The 16,010-nt window shown below is 42.3% G+C and overlaps 1 long non-coding RNA gene across 1 annotated transcript in view; it reads left to right on the forward strand.

The window, feature by feature from the left end:
- The first annotated feature begins 904 nt into the window (after positions 1–904).
- Positions 905–16,010, forward strand: part of LOC138511315 (uncharacterized) — a 210,762-nt gene continuing 195,656 nt past the window's right edge. The window contains exon 1 of the long non-coding RNA XR_011280609.1: positions 905–1,057. This is a non-coding gene — a long non-coding RNA (uncharacterized lncRNA). The remainder of the gene's footprint in view (positions 1,058–16,010) is intronic.

A 16,010-nucleotide genomic window follows, 5' to 3' on the forward strand; every position in this document is an offset into this window, starting at 1 on the left:
CTCTGAAGAACTGAAATCTTCAGGGTATCGGAGAGTCTTTTGATATCGTTGGGGGCAGGAGCTGACAAGCTTTTGTGCTGAAAATTGGGCAAAGTATTAACTTGGTCATTTCCATGGCTTTTGCAGCTTCTGGATGCCGATGCCAGATCAGGTGCAGGGCAGATCAGCCAGGGATGAGGCAGCTCCTTGGGGTTTCATTGCAAGAGATTTGTAGGGCCGAGCCATGGGCGGATCCAAATATTTTTATTAGATAACACAGGTTGAATGGGGACCACCCCACTGAAGGATCCTTTGGGTGTGGGTCCTCATGGCTGGTTTTCAGTAAAGATTGGTGTTAAGGGGTTGCAATAATAAAGGGGTGATGGGAACCACTGCACATAGAGTTTTATATGTGTATCATTAGTGCCTGGCCAACTGTGGTATATTTGGTGCACCTCAAAGGTAAGTACTGGGATGAGGAAGTGGGATATGGAGTTAATAAAGATTATCTGTTAAATAATCATGCTATCAGTTGATACTGGTAGTATGCTGAACCTGGATTATATGGTCGTGTAAAGATACAAGTGGGACTGGTCTGCCACTGTGCGTAAAGTAGATATATTTCCAACACGTCCCAAACAACTATTTTTAAACCAACTACGCTTTGAGCCAGCCTGTAACCAAACATATGTGACAGTGTTCAGCATTTTTAATTAATTAATATTATACGCAAGTCCCATTTGTACTCGTTGTTCCCCTGCGCTGTCTAGTTTCCCTAAGATGACTTTATATTGGGAAAATTAGATTTTGCAAAAGCCTTCAGCAATTTAAGTTCACTGCCTTCCCGTGGAAGACCGCACTAATATTCTGCTCTGCGCGAGGGCTGAACAGATGGAAAGTTTGATGTGATGTCACTTCCAGTCTCTCTGTAGAGCCGGGAAATGTGCAGTGAAAGGAACATGGCGCACAGATGACGCATGCTGATTCCAATGCTGCTATTTTCGAATTCAAAAGACTATCTGACTAAACCAATTACCGTTGATGTTTGATAAAAGACATGGCATCCGCGACATCCGCAGTAAGTCGAACTCTTCGCAACGTGCTAATAAAGAGGTCAGGTGGAAGTTGACAATCATCTAGTACTTGGTTCTAATTTTGATGCATGTGTTTGCAAGCTTTCAAGATTTTTTTAAAATCAAGAATACATGGGTAGAGCATTCATTTAATTAGTTTGTTGGTTATACTTTCACTCATCGCTTTGACAGCACTCTCTGCGCAGTGAGAGAAAATTATGTGTTACACCACATGATTTCATTGGAAAGCAAAATATTATCATAATAAAAGCAAAGTGCACCGGGAGACTGCCTTTATTTTACACAATGCTGTAGCTTTGCTATACAGTGTGTACAGCGGATTGGCTTTGCTATTAAAAATGCAAATACATTATTGATGAAATAAGAGCCTACAGTGAATCTTTAATTTTTTTTTTTCTACACAAGGCATTTTACAATCACGTAAACATTCTCAGGAGCAGAAAAGATTGAACTTTTTGATGCCTTGCTGCCACCTAGTGGAGAAATCTGATAGTGCTATTGATATATAAATGTAAGGCGAGTGTTAAAGTAAACATATTTAACTCACTGGTGGATGGGGCGTATAAAGTACATGTGCAAAGTTGGTAAAATTAGCTGTTCAATACAAATGGGTGCTACCACCAACTGCACTTTATATAGACACTGAAAGTCACAAGCAGGCTGTTCCTTGCTTATATAAAGGGACAGGGCTACAGGCTGTGAATTCTTTTTGGAAGGCGGCTGTGAACATTTTAGATTGCCGCCCTGAATATTCTATTGCTAATAACTTTTAGCTTGCAGGACGGATATGGTGGAAATGTTCCAAAGAAAATGTTTGTCATGTCCCGCCCAGACTGGACATTTTTGGAAAGATTCATACATTTTTTTTAAAAGTTCTCAAGAAAGCAAAAAAATGCTGTTTTCAGATTACTCCCATTCATTTTCCCTAGTCAGAATTTTCTAAAGCCTAAGCGCTAAAACTGCTTGCTGGATTTGAACCAAATAAGAAACCGCTTGGGCACAAAGCGATGACTTAATTTCGGGGACAGGTTTGGGGTTATTTTAAATATTTGATAGGGTAGAGGGGTAACCACTGTACATGTTGCACCAAAAGGGTTATTTGGGGTCCACGAGCCATGGCCTTCAACAGTAATATTTTCTGTGATGCCATCATTGTGGTCATGTTTAGGTGGACATGCTTCAAATGCAGGTGCTGAAGTTCAAGGTTTTTATTGTGTTCAATTTGATCACCTTAACTCTCTGAGCAATGTTTTGTTCACTTAATTTTAAAGGTTTGTTACGTTAAATCTGATCACCTTAACGCTCTCTTAACTAGATTTTGTTTCACGGAATATAACATATTGGTGTCTCTTGCCTCTTGCTCCAAACCATTATCCTCGTTTTATTTTTCTTAAATCAGTTCTTTGTGTTGCCCTCATGGGCCTAGACCCCAGGACCCAGCGCAGTCCATGTGGTTCATCAAAGCTAATTGTGTTTTTGCTTACTGAAAGGTGTCTTTTGTTGGCTTTACATCATGCATCATTTTCCCAAAGTGCTCAGAAACACAAGTGTTTATAGAAGTAGGAATTCAAAGGGAAAACTATTAGGAAGGCTTCCTTAATGATGTGTGTATGCTGTCCATGGTATTCTAAGATTGTAAAACACTGATTTACACAGCCTTTATACTACAGCCTTTCACTCTATCAATGGCTATCCCCCTCACTATCATAAGTGGGGGGATTAGATTCTATAAAAGACACAGAGATGAGAATTATGTATTATCCTCTTTATTTACTTGTCCAGCAGCAAATACAAATACGTTTACACTTTTTCCAAGTATAACATGAGCATTCTGAACAAAGTCTAATGAGGGCTCTTTGAAGAGGCAGACTCTAGACTCCCTGAACAGCCAATCCCTGAAGGGGAAGCACATAAAAGGTCCTACAAGCAGACCTCCTTCCTCTTCATTAGAGCTCAGAGAGAACCTGAACATCCCATCAAAATAGAGCCGGGGGGTAAAACCAGAGTATCCTGTACGTACTCCCTGAAATATCATCCAAGATGTGGAGCCATCTCACCCGCCATTAACTGAGTAAAGAGAAAAGCGAGAAAGGCTTGTGGGAGGTATAGAGGTATTCTCCTTCAAGTCAGGATATATTAGTGAAGTGGGCAACGGTGTCTTGTAAGAAAATGAGTAACATCTGACAGGAGGATTAATGAAATCCTGAAAAGTGTGAGACCAGGCATGACATCTTTAGATGACACTACATGTTACATGTCTGCAGCAGAAAGACTTAAGGGAGTGTTTGTTTAAAGGTGGTTTTAGTCTACACTGAGGACCATATATCTGACCGGCATAGGCTATAAAATAAATATTAACATCCTATGAAGAAAAGAGATATGTTAAAACAAACATGGATACATTATATTAAACTGTGTTTGCAAAAAAAAAAGCCTGTCACTGCGAAAGTAACCAAACTGTCGTTCTTCTGTAGGATGGACAGTCAGTACTACAGGTCTATGTAACTTTACTTGGGGAATGTTCTCTGCATTAAAACGAAAACCAAAAGGAGAGGGACATTTGTTAAGAAACATGAGAGCCAATGGAGTAAACCCATCCTCTTGCCAAGGAAGGAGACACCCTTTTCCCTGCAAAAGCCTCAAAGCAAGTGTTCTTGAATACCAGCTTACCGAATTTGAAATTGTGTTTTCATTTAACTGTTTAAGGAGTTTGAAACATTTTGGCTCTCAAAATGTTTTGGATTACATTTCCCATCAGCTGTCTCCAGCAAGGTAAATGGTGAGGGAACGTGAGAGTTGAAGTACAAAACATCTGGAGATCCAAAGGTTGTAGACCCCTGATATTTGCTATCACTTGAGAAATCTAAAGGGCTTAATCAATAGATCACACAAAACTCTCTCTGAAGAGTGGTCGAATGTATGCATTTAAAATACTGGAGAAATCAAAATGTTTCTAATTTACGAGTGTACCCCTATGAGTGGGACTTGGGATGGCGTATTCCTAGGTACACCAGGTTAGAAGAAATAAAGTTAGACACAAATGTACCCTAAGGAAGTTGTATGCTCATCAGGAGGTCCAGACCAGGGAACAGACCAGGGAACAGCATTGACCTCTCGAGATGTGTGAGGCGTTTTAAGGGAACTGTAAAGTGAGCCAATGCATTAACTCAGTCATATATTGAGACATAGGGAAACAATAGTATGTATCTATTGAACCCACTCCCCTCATTTGAAAATGTCGTGAGCTCTATGCACATCAATTCATATTAATATAAAAAAATGTAGTACAGAAAAATGACTAATGAAATTGTGAGACAATTGGACAAATCTGGACCATGGCTAACCTGTACACATGTACATCCTAAAATGAAATACCTACTTTAATCATCTTCACTGTCCTTCTCTCTGTTTGTGAGTGAGTGCCTGGATGCACTAGGGCTTCGGTGCTATATAAATGTTATAACATAACATAACAACCAAGAATCCCTATCGTTTAGATGCTTTCATAGACAAGTAAATATATAATAAAAGTTACCATGTATCCAAATCTTTAGATCAACTCCCATGTGAACCACGTCTGCCAAATTCCTCAGGTAATGGCTAATTTGTGCCCCCCACCTCCCAAGACACCATAGAGAAAGGGTGCTCTAGTGGTGGGTCAACAGAATAATTTTGAGAAAGCATGCTAAGGATTTTCTTGCCCTGTATTTGAGGAATAGAGGACTGTGATATATGGCAGAGGAACACCACTTATAAATGGCAAATCCAATTCTGAAGACAAAAAGGGAGAATTGAATGGAGATACTTCTTTGGTGGCTCTAGCCCTGTGAATGTAACCATCTTCAAGCCAACTGGAGTATATGAGAGAGGGAAAAACAAAGTTAAAAGATGGAACAAACTTTGAAGTGAACTGGGCCATGCTAATGTAAACATGTAAACCCTGAAAATAAAGACGATATGCATACACTTTTTGTCAAGGGACTTGACTCAAGGGAATCCATAATGTCCTTTCCCTTTCCACCAGAACTCCACCAAATGTAATTAAGAAGTCGTTACCAAAACCCTAAGGGATGGATAGCACTCATGTCTGTGTCTTTATAAAAAATCAATCATCACATCAATGTTAAAATTGGATACATTGTAAGACAATTATTTAAATAGTAATGTACATGTTCAATATAGAATCATAATGCACACTTTGATATTAAGATGTGTAATCATAATATGAATATCCTTTCAGTCAATCAGACTGTCAATAATGTGTTCAAACTGACACCACCATTTCATCCAGCGATATATTAAATGTACATTTTGCCCATCATAAAAGGCATTCCATAGTTTATTAAAAGTAGAAATGTCATATCTGGTCGCTTTATCATACCCAAGTAAGTGCTTCATTGTAAGCTCACTCAAGCTATCACATAAAAGTAACAGGTGTTTTTCTGTTACTAGCTCCTCTCCTCCCCATAATCTACATGTATGTTGCAATCTGTGTAGCCCTCTGTGTGGAACTATTACTTCTAAGGAGATCACACAATTGAATGTTATCATGTATACTCTTTTAGGTACAGTGCAAACTGATTACCCTCTTGGTAGTGAATGGTGTATTCAGAGCTGAGTGAGCTGCTAGCTAGATTAATTAATGTTTGTTACAATTCAATGATTTGATGACTGCTTTATATCATGCAAAAGTAGTACTGGCGGTTTCAAGCGGTAGTCTGGCACACCATAAATAACAATGGTTTACTAGGGCTTATAGACAAGTGCTACTAACCCCACAATATTTATTATTTATGGGTTGCATAATATGGAAAGCACAACAATGGGTCAGTTTCTGATATAGGTTACTATCCCCAACCTAATGAGCTACGTATACTGGGTAACTGTATTACTATGTACAAATAGTCCACAGGTTGATTTTTAGGGCAATTTAATAGAGTTTTAACACATGTGTGATCTAGTTTGATGATTCTGGGAGTACATTTACCACTCCAGATTTCTGCACCATATAACAAAACAGGCTGACTTTTTTGCAAGATACACTTTTAAGGTTGAGTTAATGGAGTATCATCCATGCATTATTGCAAAGACCTTAGTTGTTGGTGAACGTTTGCCTCTATTTCATTCCAATCTGGTAGCCAAGTCAGTCTATTATCAATGATGACACCCACATATGCAAGTTAATGTACACTTTTAATAGGCTCCTGGTGTAATATCCATGCATTATTCCACGTCATCTTGGTATGATTGGGGTTAAAGTTCATAATTTTGGTCTTTGTTGCATTGATCGTGAGACCATGTTGTACAGAATATGAGTTTAGTTTATCTAATAGGTACTGTAACCCCCTCAGTGTGGTGTCCATAATGGCCAGATCATTAGCATAGCCCAATCCCTGTGCCTTATGATCACCATGCCTAGGTAGAGATGCTTCCAGGGTTCTCAAAGCCTCCGGAAGGTTGGACATCCAGATGTTAAACAGAATAGGAGCGAGTATACACCCCTGCTTCAGTCTGACAATGGTGTTCATGGCTTTGGTGATATCACCCAATACCAGACAGTTTCATGTCCACACTAGTCTCTAAGAAAACTCAAGGGAATGCCTCCCTGATACAGTTTATGCCAAAGTAGGCCCTGCTGGATGTTATCGAAGGCAGTGCTATAATTGATAAAGGCCATATATGAAGTCTGTTTCTGAATTTGCCATACTGCTTCAACTATAGAAACTAAGGCCATGCTATTAATCAGTGTGAGACAGACATTCGTGAATCTGGGCGGCTATAGGGTTATGATTTTGTTCTCCTGAGGACCATTGCTCCAGTTCTACTAGAAGGGCCCTTGCAAGGATCTTGGCTGGTGTGTCAGGCATGGCCAGATTCTATAGTTGTTGAGATGCTTCCTAGTGCCCTTTGTGGATACCAGAGTAAATATGTAAATGCAATGCCCTAAATGTAAAGGTAAATACAAACTAAGAGAATACCAAAACCGTGTGGATCTCTGCCATTATAATGATGATACTGATGCCATGGTGCTTTAATGTCTTTGCCATTTTGAATTAGGCCTTGGATCTGCCACTTGTAAAATAACTTATGTGGCTGGCTGTAGGCAGTGTAAAAAGTAATTTCATTAGTTATTGTTTCAGGGAAGTTTCTGTCATTCTCTCACAAAGCTTTTCCCAGGGAAATCAAACACATGGAATAATAACAATGGGCCTCATTACGACCCAGGCGGAAAACCATGGTGCTAATAGCACCATGGTCCATGCCGGTAACTTACCGACTCCGCCATGGAGAAAGGGGGAATTACCACCCCATTACAAGGTTGGCGGGGCGGTAATTCCCCCTTCCTCCATGGCCCTTCCCCATTCCCATTTTTGCCCCATAGGGCTCAATGGGAATGGGGAAGGCGCTAAGTACGGTACTGCAAATTGCGGTACCGTACTTAGCACCAAGGTCCCTTTGCGGGCCCCTACTTTAACGGCTGGTGTAGAACAGCCGTTAAGGTTTGGCCCCGCAAAGGGACCTCGTAATCAGGCGCTAATGGGTTAACGGCGCCGCAGGTTTTTACGGCGCTGTTAACCCATTAGCGCCAGGTTCGTAATGAGGCCCAATGTATGTCTTAAGAATTAGTATGATGGAAGAGCTATTGTTGCACAAGATGTGTTCTGGTTTGTACCAGGCCTCAATTTCAGGCACTGCCAAAATACTGAATCAGGTTTTGGATCTACTGCCCTCACGCAAAGTGTTGAGACAGACGGATACGTGGCAGAGTGGCTAATAGCACAAATAATACAACAAATCATTTCTGAAAAGAAAGGCCTCTGGTATATGTTTTTCTATGAGAAACTCTCTTTCCTGAGCGAGATTAACGTCCTGCAAACTAAAAGTTTCTGTCGTTGGCCTGTGTTAGTTGCAAAGTTATGTTTCACATTGAGAAAGCTGCAAGGTCTGGGACCCGTCTAGGGCGCCAAAATGTCTGGTGTCATGGAAACGGATGTTAGTGTATCTACTATTATTGCCAAACATGCTGATTTCACTATTGCTAATTGCCCAATTAGATCATCAGAAGGGGGATGGATTTGGGGTTTCATGTGTAAAAGCATTAACCAATAGAGTAGGGTGATCAATGTAAATCTTTGGGTTTGTAAATGGCAAGAGCCACAAGGCGAATGGGGGTTTGCATATACTCAAATGGGAATATTGCAATGATGTGATATTTATCTATAAAAACTGTAGACCAATATGGCAGGCTAAGAGAGAGAGTGTAAAAGTCCTTTGACTTATTGTCACTTGGCACTGATTGATCACCTGGCTGTTAACCGCATGCATTAAAGAGCTGTCTTTCTGCAACCTGTGCCATTCGTTCTTGTTTTCTGGATTTATTTGGAGTCACACATCTGGTGACCTGCCAACACGATCTCCAGTGCCCCCCAGGGAGCAGTGGGTACCCTGCCACATGTCCTGACTGCAGATGCCTGCCCTTCAGGGAGCATTTTTGTGTACAGACAAATGGAGAAACTGAGCACATGCTGTGTTCTCTAAATGTTTGACTGATAACTGGATTGGGAGTGCTGTGCCAGTCTGTGCAGGTGGCTATAATGGGCAAAGCATTGAGGGGACTCAGAGGACACATAGGCCCTCATTACGATACCGGCGCTAAACCATGGCGCTATTATCACCATGGTTGGTGCCGGTATCGTAACGTGCCCGCCATGGTGAAATGGGGAAATACCGCCCCATTCCAAGGTTGGCGGGCGGTATTTCCCCATTTCCCCATGGCCATTCCCCATTCCCATTTTTGCCCCATAGGGCATAATGGGACTGGGAAAGGCGCTAAGTACGGTACCGCAAATTGCGGTACCGTAATTAGCACCAAGGTCCCTTTGCGGGTCCCTACTTTAACGGCTGGTCTACACCAGCCGTTAAGGTTGGGTCCCGCAAAGGGACCTCGTAATTAGGCACTAAGTGGTTTACGGCGCCGTTAAACACTTAGCGCCGGGGTCGTAATGACACCCATAGTAATTGAGTGCACATTTTGTGTGAAACAGTGTTCTTGATATTTTTCATTATTGCTTGTGAATTGCTATTTTCTAGGAATTAATGAATAGCGAGGGAAGACTCCTCTAGGTGGGAAAACACAATGTTGTACAATATCGCATGTGTTTTAATTAAGTGTTGAGGTGAATCACCCCTGATACAGTGAAAGATGACATCATTAAGTATTAAAAAGACACAATTTGTTGTGGGTAAATTCCTTTTGAGGGGGGTTAAAAAGCAGCGTTGTTTATAAAGTAATGGTCCTATGAAGAAAGGACAGGTTATGCCTCAGTTTTAGAAGTAAGGGGAACTTGCAGAGGGTTGAGTACCCTTGCCTCGAGGTAAGGAGGCAGAGAAAGGATCTACATTATTGTGTCAAGAAATGTGCTTTTATTGCAGGTATTGGTAAGACAGTGGGCCTCATTACGAGTTTGGAGGTAGCATGGCTACCCCCAAACTCGGATCCGGGTCCCGCAAAATGGGAATTACTGGGCCATTCCGACCTTTGTGGGCCCGGTAATTCCCATTCACGGGACACGGACCCGGTAGATCCCTATTCCCATTTGAGCCCCCATAGGGCTCAATGGGAATGGTGAGGGTGCTAACAACGGACCCGTTAATGACAGGTCCGTTGTTAGCATCCTGTTCTGCTAGCGGGTGCCGCTCTGCACGTCTGGTCTGGCCAGGCGTACGGAGCGGGACCTGCTGCAGAACTCGTAATGTAGTGGCCCGGTATGAACGGTGCTGGTCCCCCCCCCCCATTGTTTGCATATTGTGTTTGTGTGTGTTTGGCAATTCCAAAAGTAAAGATGTTCTAGGGTTTGATGTTTTGTGATAGTTAATTAGTATATTAGTGTTTTTTAAGGTTTGGAAATAGGTTACAGCGGGTCCAGGGTCTGTTGATTTTTAATCCAGTGAGGTGGAACATCCTGTTGTTATGGATACTCCATTGGAGCATTTGTGTAGAGCAATTCTGCAATATTAGGACATTTTCTTAAGTATCACAAAGAATGGGTTCAGGGTACAATGGTTAAACTATTTGAACCCTGGCTCTCACAAGACAAAATTACATAGATATATTCGCACGTATTTGTTGTCAACATAAATAAGAAAACAGCTGAAAAATAGACAGATCATGCATGATTTATGGAACATGTGTATAGAGGAAGAGAATGTCCCATAAAATGGTGAAGAGGCATTCAGTCAGGTGCACAGTCAGGCCATTGCCTCACTCCCTTAATGGCCCTATCCTCTACAGTAGAAGTGACATATGCTGAGTCTGAATAAATGGTGATGGGACACCCTTTGCATGTTTGTAATGCCTCTATGAGTGTCACACTTTCTGTCGCTTGAGCAGAATAATGCAATGGCAACCTCTTTTTGATAATGACCTCATACCCGCCACCTGTTTCCTGACGCAGTTTGCTTTCAAATGTTGGATATTCACACCATCCAACTCCCAAATTTCACTTGGGGTCCTCTTATCCCCCCCACCTCTAAATTGATGACACTTGCATGTTTTCTGACCTGTGTTCCATTTTCAGATACCCTCTGCAATAGCCGCAGCCATCTCTCACATCAAGCATAAACAAAGATGGCTGCTGTTTCATTAATAAACACCCGGCTTCTCTGCAATTTACCCAAAATATAACTATCTACTTTGGAGAAGGGAGTGTGAGGCAGAGGAATTTACTGTTGCCAGCATGCAGAAGTGTGTGCTGTGAGTGTGGTATTTATAAGGGTTTTGGTTGGTGTTGGTGTTCACCAATATATAGCTTGTTGCATGTGTGTGGTTTACAGTAGGAGTATTGTGAGTTGTAAAGAATGAGCAATATATCAAATGGTTGAACAATGTAATGCATGTTGGCTACTACAGTATGACAGGTGTAGGGTGGTTCTTTGGAGTATTGTGGGATTCAGGATGGGATTGTGAGTTATATGCTTGTCAAACATGCCTACAGTCAGTCACTCAATATGCCAAATGCTCCCACCACCAGGTTATATTTTGATTCTAACTTTTCAGAAAGGCCAGCTATGTGGTATCATAATATATATACCACTCATCTTCCCTTATTCTGACACAGCTCATCTTTGCTCCAAAAGCTTTAAACAGCAACTTTCATGGGAAATATCCTACTTGCTTGCTGTACAAGGTCTCCTGTGTAGGTGAAGTTTGTAGAAATCTCCTGGCACTACACATGTGTCATAGCTACAGCCCTCACTTATCGTGCGTAATGTGAGTCGTTCGCATAGAATGGTCCCAGCTTCCACTCACAGCAGACCAGGCCTATGCTCATGGGCTATCCAGCTGGAGTATTCCTCGTGTAAGTTGAGAGATTGTGTAGCTGGAACAGCTTCCAAATACAGAAGCACGGTTACTTCTTTTCTGGGCTGGCAGGTAGTGTTGATTGGAAGGGGTGTAGTTGTTGGCCTGTTGGCCCAGACCCAAAACCTGATCAATGAAAACAACTGCAAGGGGATCAAATAAGCAGTGCACCCATTGCAAGATAAACAAGGTGCCTTACATGCAAAAACAACCAGGAGTTTCCGTCAGTCCCATGGACCTGAAATTGAATCTCGGAATTTGGCTGTTCTATTTCAGATTACATATTTTATAGCGGAAAACCACATGTTTAATAGAAGCTAAGCATATCAGTTAAAACATAATCCCACGTTCTCCATTGACTGATACATTTACAACAATCTAAACATCCCCTACAGTTCAATACCTTATTCGTCATGCTTATCTGATTAAAATCCAGTAAGAAATGACATAATGTGTAATCATCGAACAACACTGTAATTTGATTGGTGCATTATACTCAGGTACTTTGTTGTGATAATACTCTTCCCTTCTTAGTTTAGGCAGTGTGGACCACCTCATGATGTGCATACCCCCAACAGGGCCCAATCAGGGAGTGTGTTTGACTGACAAGGTCAACCCTCCTCAGTGATACAATGGCCTTCTCATTATTCCAGAGACTGTGGTATGAACAAATATCTCCCTCGACCTTACAGTTAATATTTTTGGCATCACCTCTTTCTACTCCCATCCAAACAAGGTACTTCTCCAGCATGTCTCGTCCCTTATCTCTCTGGGAACGAATGACGTGATAGGGGCACCACTCCTGGGACCTGTATTTTGCATATTTAGTTATCCCGTTTGCACAGTCACCTCAAATGGGAAGACTGCTTTTCAATGGGATTACTCCAGAATCTAGTTATACCACATGGCATCCTGGGCACCTTTCTTCATTCTCTTAGATTTGGCATGTGTAGCTGCAGCCCTAACCTTCAGGCTGGAACCCAACATTCTGTTCCCAGCTCCTGTGAGATGCACAAATTGATACAATTCACTATTCTCTGTGCAGAGCATCTTCCTACAAGCTTGGGTATCTGAAAATACACGGGGAGATAAATGGATTCCTGCTTATTGGAATGGACAGAGCCTCACTTTGAAATGGGTCCTGCTTCTCCTACTACCAACACAGTTACAGATTATTACCAGGCCGTATATCTAATATGGTGGGACTCTCACTAACTCAGATTGCAGTCCTCTTGTTCACGGCAACACTTCTCCGACTCTCTGTATTTATTTATTTATTGTATATTTGTACGGCACCTATAGACACGTGTTTCCAAGTGCCACAAGACAAATTTGGGGATGCGGGCGGTATAGGAATGAAAAATCGCTAAAAATAAACAATAACAGTTATATTGGCCTTGTGAAAATCCTACTGTGCAAGTGCAATACAAATGTGGTAAGTGCAGGGGAGTGGGAAATGGAGAAGTGCAGGAGGGGGTTCCTGGTGGGCAAGTGCTGGGGGGGCAAGATTGCAAGTGCCAGAGGGAATAGAAGGGGAAGGGAAGATAAGTGCAATGGACAGGTGGACCAGGTTGGGCTAGTCCGGGGAAAGGCTGCCCGAGGTTCAATGCAGGCAGAGGATGCTGTGAGGACTGGTAGGGTGGGTGGTAAGGCCCCTGTGTGACCCAGAAAAGACCAGGCCACAGTCGCAGAAGGAAGTTAGCATGGGAGGCAGAGGGGGAAGGATGAGGAGAAAGGGAAGGTCTTGAGAAGTTTCTAAACTTTGCGAAGATCTGGCTCAAGTATGAGGCAGTAGGGAGGCTGTTCCAGGGGGATCTACCTCCTGCTTTCTACTTGGAGAAATGTTTGACCAGCAGAGAGTTTGAGCCAGAAGACCGTAACACTCTAGCAGGGAGATATTTGGAAAGGGAAAGCTGGATGTAGAGATGCCCTAGGCCCAAACAGCCCTGTGGATGATGCAATGGTTCTTGAATGTGAGGTCTTGCTTCTACCCTATTTACACTACCTGTTATTATTATTATTATTATTATTATTATTATTATTATTCAGTTCTTATTCCTCGCAGCATGCCCACAGGCCTCAGTGTGTACATGTAATGACAGACAATACAGACAGAGTACAATTTAAGGTGTTATCGTAGTGCTGGAGCATAGTCACCTACCAAAGACTACCCTTTCCTTAGAATTGAAAATAAATATTTGTATAGCTTTCTTAAAGTAAGTGAGACAATACATGTTTTTTTATGCTAGGTGGAAAGGAATTCCAAAGGGTTGTTGCACATGAGCAACAGGTGCAACCAAAGTTTCCTGGGCTGGAGTATTTTATTAGGGCTGTTGGAACAAAGGAGGCATGGAACCGGGGCCTTGTGAAACCGCTGCAGCAGGTAGTCGGGTGCTTTCCCTGCCAAACACTTGTTTGTTCGTGAAAGGATTTTGTGTGGGATGCAGTGATGAACTGGCAGCCAGTGCAAGATCTCCTTGTCTGGGTTACGTGATCTTTTCTAGCTAGTCCACACACAGCTTTTATAGCTCCATTTTGAACTACCTGTAATGTTCTTAAGTTACCTTTAGAAGTGCTGACCAACAAGCTGTTACAATCGTCGATTCTGGTGTTCATTAATTTGGTGGCCACCAATGATATATTAGGGACTATCAAATATGATACAAGCACATCATTCTTTAGTTTGCATGACATGTTTCTTCATTGTAAGACCCGAGTCCATGTAGACTCCTAAGATCTTCACCCAGGGGCTGACTTGGATAATGCAGTGTGCAATTTTAAACTGACTCTACTTGGCCTCCAGCACATTTATTTGTTGGTTATAACGTATAATCATCAGTTTGGTCTTATTGTTATTAAAGGCCAGTGAATTAGTTGTCATTTATTACTGAATAAGATAGTATACCTGGTTGATTTTTGTTGTGTGCCTGTCATAATCCCCAGCAAGCTTGAAGACCACCTGAGTGTCGTCGGCATAGTTGATATATTTAATATCGGTATCATCTAGAAGTGAAAGAGCAGACAGGTAAAATGTTAAATAGGGTGTGGGAAAGACAGGCACCCTTTAGAACACCACAGGATAGCAACTCAGGAGGCACCTTAAATCGGTCTATAGCCACTCTAAGAAGGAGGCATCGAAGAGTTGGTGGATTTGTTTGCATTTTTTCTCAACCTCTGGAGCAGTATAGCATGTTCCACAAGATCAAATGCCGGCAAGAGGTCGACAAGCATCAGCAAAGCAACATGTCCTCCATCCACAATCTTGGCAAGGTTTGCCCTTAGGATGAACATTGCAGTTCCAGTACCATTCAATGCACTGATGCCTGACTGATGAGCACTCAATAAACCTTGTTTATCTATGTGTTTCTTGAAGTTGCAGGTAAGTACCCTGTCCGCATTTATTTATGAAAAAGGGACATTGGTGCAACCTATGGGTCGCTAGCCTCCTTTCTCAAGATAGGGGTTATCCACATGTCCTTGAGACCCGGTGAAACTGTATCAGGGATCCACTCCAAGCACAGAATCATTAATGTATCAGAAATAATCTATAAAGAAGCAGACACTAGGCAAGAAATAACGCTGTTTATTAGGAGCTGACAAAACCACCCATTTGGTCAGATATTTTATACAGTGAGTACAATATTTGCATAATTAGAAACAGTTGCAATTAGTGTTTAAAGTTATTGAGTGTCCCACAAAGCTGATTTGTGGGGCCACGTTAGTCCTCTATAGTTAGACACAGGTTATTTAGAAATGATTGGAGCAAACAGACCCGCCCTGCCCTGCTCCATCCCCTCCCCTTGTGGCACCACATTCCTTCCCGCTTCAAACCACAAAGTGATTGTTAATGAGCAGTACATAATCGTGCTGACCACTACAACTTTATTAATCTGCCATTGGTCAGCACACATAGGAAAAACACGAGACTTCCTGAGCTGGTGGGAAGGGAGACATTCACACAGCAGCTGACCGATGATGGGCTTCATAGACATCATCGTGGACACAGTATACTTGTTGCCTTTCAGGGAGACCAAAACTCACCTCCTGATTGGCTCTTCCTGCATCGCCCCTTCATTCCACATCCTTGTTCCCATAACCACCTGCCAAAGGGTGATTTGAAATCACCATTTATGCTGTGAGTGTGCCTCCCCGAACACATCTTGATGAATTGAATTCCCCAGGGTGCCCTGTGTGTCCGTGAGGCTGATTGCATACCTGGTCTGTATCAGCTGGATCTGTTCTCAGTGACTGTTGTCTCCTGGGGACAGTCAGCCTTAATGAATCTTCCCCCACCCCACTGCCATGAAGGGTGCGCGTAATTTTCTGTGTGGCCTACCCAGCATGGCCTATCTGGGTCACTCCCATGTAAGCTACTCACCTGTGGTTTTTACCTAATTCGGATGGTGCAAAATGCCCTACGTGTTTATGCAACCATATTTATTGCGCACCCCTCATAGACCCTCTTGAGCACCTCCACCTCACTCCTAATCCCTTGTTTCTCAGGCCTAGTGCATGCTCTAGGCACCTGTATTACAGCCGTCAATAATACCCTGTCCCATGCCGGTTGTGCCTCCTCC

The sequence above is a fragment of the Ambystoma mexicanum genome, chromosome 6p (genome assembly GCF_040938575.1).
Source record: "Ambystoma mexicanum isolate Mex_15411 chromosome 6p, UKY_AmexF1_1, whole genome shotgun sequence".
In the NCBI taxonomy this organism is placed as follows: Eukaryota; Metazoa; Chordata; class Amphibia; order Caudata; family Ambystomatidae; genus Ambystoma; species Ambystoma mexicanum.